Here is a 5,815-nt window from a genome sequence, read left to right on the forward strand (position 1 = left end):
AACAAACTATAGAGTAATCACCACTAATAACTAGCTATTCACTTTATTATAGCTGAACTACTGATTTTTTTTTCATTTTATAATACTAAGACAAACGATTGCTGCTGGAAATCATAGGGAAGAAGAAAATAAGGATAACACATACATTGCCAACTAACAGTACTGAAAACAAGTTTGAAAACACTGCTGATTTTGTCATTACCCGACAGTGCAATGTAAGTAGTTTATAACAGGGTTTTAGGGCTTGGCTACCTGGTTCATTTTCAGTGTTTCGCTTCCGTTGAAAAAAATCAACACGGTGTCCTACAAATATCATATCACAGCAACAGAATGAGCACTAATGTGAATAGATTTTACTTGCCCAAACCAAAACTAAGCAAAACCAATCCCTGAGAATCTGATTTAATGCTTCCCAGTACTATATGCAGCAGTGCCCCCCTACACCAAAAGTGATAGGCTTATTTCCAGTCTGAAAATATTTGACAGTTTATCTATTCCTTCCTCTTCATGCATTTATTGGGACTACTATTAATAGAACTGAGGACTGGAAAGAGCAGGAATAATAAATACCCATATGCTTGTGTCTATGTATGTTTATTAAAGCTGTGCAAAATTCCACTAGGTATTTGATTTCAAAGCTGTTTCGACGCATTTTTAGCTTAAAACAGTGAAATCAAGATAAAACAAAAGTTTTCAAAACAGCTTTGAAACAAAACAAGGGTACTTGAAACTTTTTGAAAGTTTCAAAATGTTTTGCGTTTCAAAGCCGGGCTTATTTGGATGACAGGTAGCAGTGGCAGGGGCAGCATCCTACCATCCAGCACACAGATCAAGGGGCTTGCACCCCTGGGAAGGCTGCAGGGATGCACTGAACTCCTCTAAGGGGTGCGAGCCCCCAGATTTGTGTGCTGGATGACAAGAGGCTGCTGTTCTGGGAAGTGTCAGGGCTTTTGGTTTGTTCAATTTGGGGTGCAGTTTCCCAGAAATCTTTGCACCTATTTCCTTGAAACTTGACAGGCTTCATGCCCTCAGAAGGGGCTACTACCCCTGCAATTTCCATCCAAGTCAGGCAAGAAATGACAATGTTTTAGGCATTTTCATGATTCCCCATTATAGCCTATGGGTGAAACATCAAAACGTTTTGCCATTTCAAAGGGACAGTGTTTCAAATTGCCCCTTTGAAACGGTGAAATGGATGTTGAAACAAAACAATGGATTTTCGCACAGCCCTAATGTTTATGAGTTGAGAAATGTATTTCAGACTCATCTGTACCAGACTTCATTGCCAGCTGATACATAGCAGCTGTATAAATTGTAGCCTCATATATTTATGATCTTGTTAAGTCTTTTCACTTATTAAGTGAACACAGGACTAGATCCAAAGTCTGCTTCGCATTGACTTCAGTAGGCCTTTGGATCCAGCCCATTATATAAAATGTAATGTGGCTTTGGCATGAAGAAATGAACTGCATGCACTACTAGCTTTTTTGGCCTTATCTTCTTACTGAAGCTTCAGTAAAGCTAGGTGGTGGTATATTTTTCATGTATCATGCCCAAGTCCAATTTTTTCTGTCAAGCAGTCTGTATTATACACTCCACTAGCTGATCAAGGATGTTTGAAGGTATCTGTGCAATGTAACTAAGATTAATATTAAACTATAAAGCTAAATATCAAATAGCAGGTGCAAGTACAAAATATAACACACCAAAATTTTTATTTATTTCATTGTTAAATACTAAGTTTTGGGAATTATTACTGTGTAAGTTTACAAAGTGAAACTGTAACAAAATAAAAGCAAATATGGGTTCGGATGCAACAAGATCATCATAGCTAGGGAGAAATATAATAATTTTTGCATGTATAAGCACTTCCTTTTTGAGCTAACTAACATCATCATCAATACAAGGTGAAAAGGTGGTTGAAACCATTCTTTCATCTTTCTAAAGACTGCTGACTGCATGGATGATAGGCAAGTAATCAATACGCCCCAGGGTCGATCCTTTTTACAACTGAATCACTTGTTAGATTAAATTAATAAGGTGGAAATCATTGACTTCCTTCATGACCTTTGATTATGAGCACCTCATAAGATACGGATCTTTTTGTTATATAATGTATTTTGTTATATAATGTATCTGAGCACATTGTAACATCAGGAAGGAATAAGACAAGGTGGCATTAAGCCCCCCATCCCTAAAAAAGGAACTCTAATGTTGTCAGAAATGTCCCTCAGCTTTGCCTGCCTCTCTAACTCAGGTGCAATTCAGCACTGTCTTGTGAGAGAGAGAGGGAGGTCAGTAGCCCCAGACCCACAGCCCCAAAGAGCCCAGCAGAAACCCTCCTTACCCGGGTGTTTCTGGAGGAGGGGGCTGAGAGCGCCAACACTGATATAAAGAAGAGCCCAGAATGGACAGAGGAAGGGAGCGTAGAACCGGAAGGAGGCAGACCGAGCTGATGCACGCTGCAGGGAACAACCAGAGCAATGTGGAGAGCCAGTAGGATACTCCTGCAGAGAGCAAGCCCCCCAGAGGGAACTTAGAGTGAGGACTGCTGACCCGGGGGTGCTTAGAACTGTTTTGTTACCAAGCCTGGAGCCAGTGGAGACCAGCAGAGTCTTTGTACCATAAAGTCCCTAATAGAGGGGCAGTATAGAATTGCGGTACCATAAAGTCTCTAAAAGTAGCAAAAGCCAAAATGGTGTCACAAATGCACCTAATGGGATGAGGGGAATCATGACAACACCAATAATAGGCTCAGGAAGAGCCACCCAAGCATGGGTAGGGGACGAAAAGAGGGACTGACCTCCTGAAAGTCAATTTTGTTTTGCGCTTGGTTAAAAGGAGCTGGAATCATAACCCTGGGCCAGGAGTGCCGGGTTTTGTTTTTTTCCTTTTGTTTTTCTTCTGCCTGGGATGGAAGTCATGCTGCAGGACCAAGTGGCTGATCAGAACCTGGTGGAATGGGTGAGGGTGGAGGGGTGGCGGAGCCCTCAGGAACGTAGGACCTCCTCGGGATGACGGTGGGACAACTAATGGGACTACACATCCAGGTACTGAACCAACTCCTTTAACACCAAGTCGTGGCAGGTGAAAAGCGTGGGTGTGTAGATCTTCAAATTAGAAACCGTCTCACTCGAGTCAGCCGGCAGGCGGTGGCCTACAGGTCTGCAAGTGACTGAGATACTTGACAGTAGTGAATTGGCCGGGAATTCGGGAACGGTCTCCCAAGAGGGATCAAAATGGAGCACCAGTTGGTGTTGACAGGGCCAGAATCCTTGCAACAGACCATGAGCCTGATGGCGCAGGTGCTGCAGCAGCAGCAGCAACAGGCAGCAAGGCAGATGGCTATAGAGGAACACCTGATTCAACAGCAGGTTTGGGCACAAAGGGGCCTTTTGGACATTAAGATGCCCAAGATGACTAAAGAGGATGATCCAGAGGCATTTTTAGAAATTTTTGAAAGGGTAGCCATAGCGAAAAGCGTGGGTGTGTAGATCTCCAAATTAGAAACAGTCTTACTCGAGTCGACCGGCAGGCACTGGCCTACAGATCTGCAAGTGACTGAGATACCTGACATGTCTATCATAAGAAAACTTTGCTGCAGCAACCATTTCCCCAGGCACTTTCAAACAACAACTTCTTTGTCATGTCTCCAATCCAATCTTTCTATACGGTTTTTTCCCCAATATTCTGTACAGGCCACTGCTTCTGGTATTGGTGCTGCCAGATCTTGTGAGGAGCATTGAGGTGCTACAGGGCACCTCAGGAGATGATCCATGGTTTGCAACTACAACTACAACCCAACTAACACGGAAATTATACTCCTAAAAGTACTGAGTTACTAAAACGGAAGGAGTGAGCCCCAGGGGTATAATGCGTTATAAATTGCATGGACTTTAGCCAGAGCTACTAGTGTTCAGCACCTTGTAGAAAACTGTGATTTTTAAGTATATGATATTTTTTCATAATTTTAATTATATGCAACTATATGATAAAATGCTTGCAATGCAAAAGTTGATTTGTGCGAGCAGACCCATGCACTAAGAATACCACTGATGTTATTTTAAATATGACAGCCTCATTACATCACTTCAAAATATGGTTCTTCATAGGTCCAGGGGTCCAGTTGCCAGGCATAATTGGCAGCAGGAATTACATTCTAAAAAATATTAGCTCAACTATAGCCAATAATATATGAACTTTAAATGGAACACACTGAATGGCAAACACTGGTGTTTGTTTATTTAACTGCGTATTTAACGCTAGGTGGTATGCAGAACGGTAACTCCTCTCCAAATGAAGGGATGGTTAGCAGGTGCAGGTATGCTGTGAGATGCATGGCTGCCTAATTGTATGAAATTCCCCTCCTCTTCCTACAGAGCAGAGAGCCAGGACACTCAGTGAATCTCATCTATGTACAGGGTTAATATTAATAAAGAATTTACAACTTACAACACTTATATACAAATCTATCTATCTATATCTATATTTATCTATCTATGTATATAGATGTATATAATTCCAATTTATGAACTCACCCAAACACAATCTAATTAACCTTAAACCCATGCATAAGCCTGGTTGCCTGCGGCCTTTGGGTTAGACTACAGCCCTGCCCCTCCTTCAGTGCCCTACAGGCTCAAGGGGGAGGGGGCACTTAAGGATAAAACAAGGGTTAGTTGACAGACCAGTAACAAAACGACTGGCAGTAATGGGTAAATAGTGAAATTTTCACATAAGGGGTTACTTCACATACAATATATTTGCATAAAGCACTTCATATAATAAATATCAATACCAGGCAGCTTATAACACTCCCCAATACAATAATAGAAGTGCAGGGTTACCCCAGGGATCCCAACAACATAGAGGAGGGAAAAGAACAGAATGCAACTGTGGCACATGAAGAAACGACAACCTGGTGGGGAACCCAGAGCACTCTTGACTCTGTTCAGGCTACTCAGCTGACAGGGTCCTAACCCAGGGATCTTCCCTTGGCAAGCCAGAGCCCTGGACTGCTATCTTTGCCCCAGGATGAATTATCCCCCTGCCAGCAGGGGTTTCCTCTCTGTCTCCTGTAGCATGGTGGGTCTTCCTCCCCTGTGGTGATCCTTTGCTCAGGGGGACTCACAACTCCCTGCAGTCTGTTGGGGCTTGACTCATCTCCAAGGGGGTGAGGCATCTCCTCCATCTGTGAGGGGGCCCCAGCTGCCTCATGAGGCTCTCCTGAACTTTTGGCCTGCTCTCTACCCCATGCACCACCCTGTGCACCAATGGCCCTGTGTCCTGCCTTGTACAGGGTTGGAGATCTATGCTCTGTGGTCTCATCAGCTCCAGAATCAGTTCCTCTGTGAACTGTTCTGTGCACTGAGCTCTCCAGTCCCGTGCACCAATCCATACACTGAGGGCTTCTGCCTCTACGCTGTGCAGGGTTGAGGACCCACGCCACCTCCCAGACTCTCTGTGCACTGGCCTGTGCACCAGCTCTCCAGCCCTGTGCACCAGTCCATATACCAAGGGCTTCTGCTCCCGCCACATGCAGGGTTGGAGATCTGAGCTGCCTCATGCAGCTGCTGGGGTCCAATTCAGTCCCAAACTCTCTGTGCACTGATCTCTGTGGCAGGGCTGGGATTCAGCCATATGCTGCTACCATCTGGCAAAGACATCTTCTGGGTGATTCTGGGGCAACTGCTTCACCCAGCTGGTCGGCTATACCAGCCCTTCATCAGCCCTCTTCATTGTACCTTGCTGAAGCCGCCCATGTCATAGAATCATAGAAGTAGGGTTGGAAGGGACCTTGTAGATCTTCAAGTCC

The sequence above is a fragment of the Crocodylus porosus genome, unplaced genomic scaffold (assembly GCF_001723895.1).
Source record: "Crocodylus porosus isolate Cpor-Errol unplaced genomic scaffold, CroPor_comp1, whole genome shotgun sequence".
NCBI lineage: Eukaryota > Metazoa > Chordata > Crocodylia > Crocodylidae > Crocodylus > Crocodylus porosus.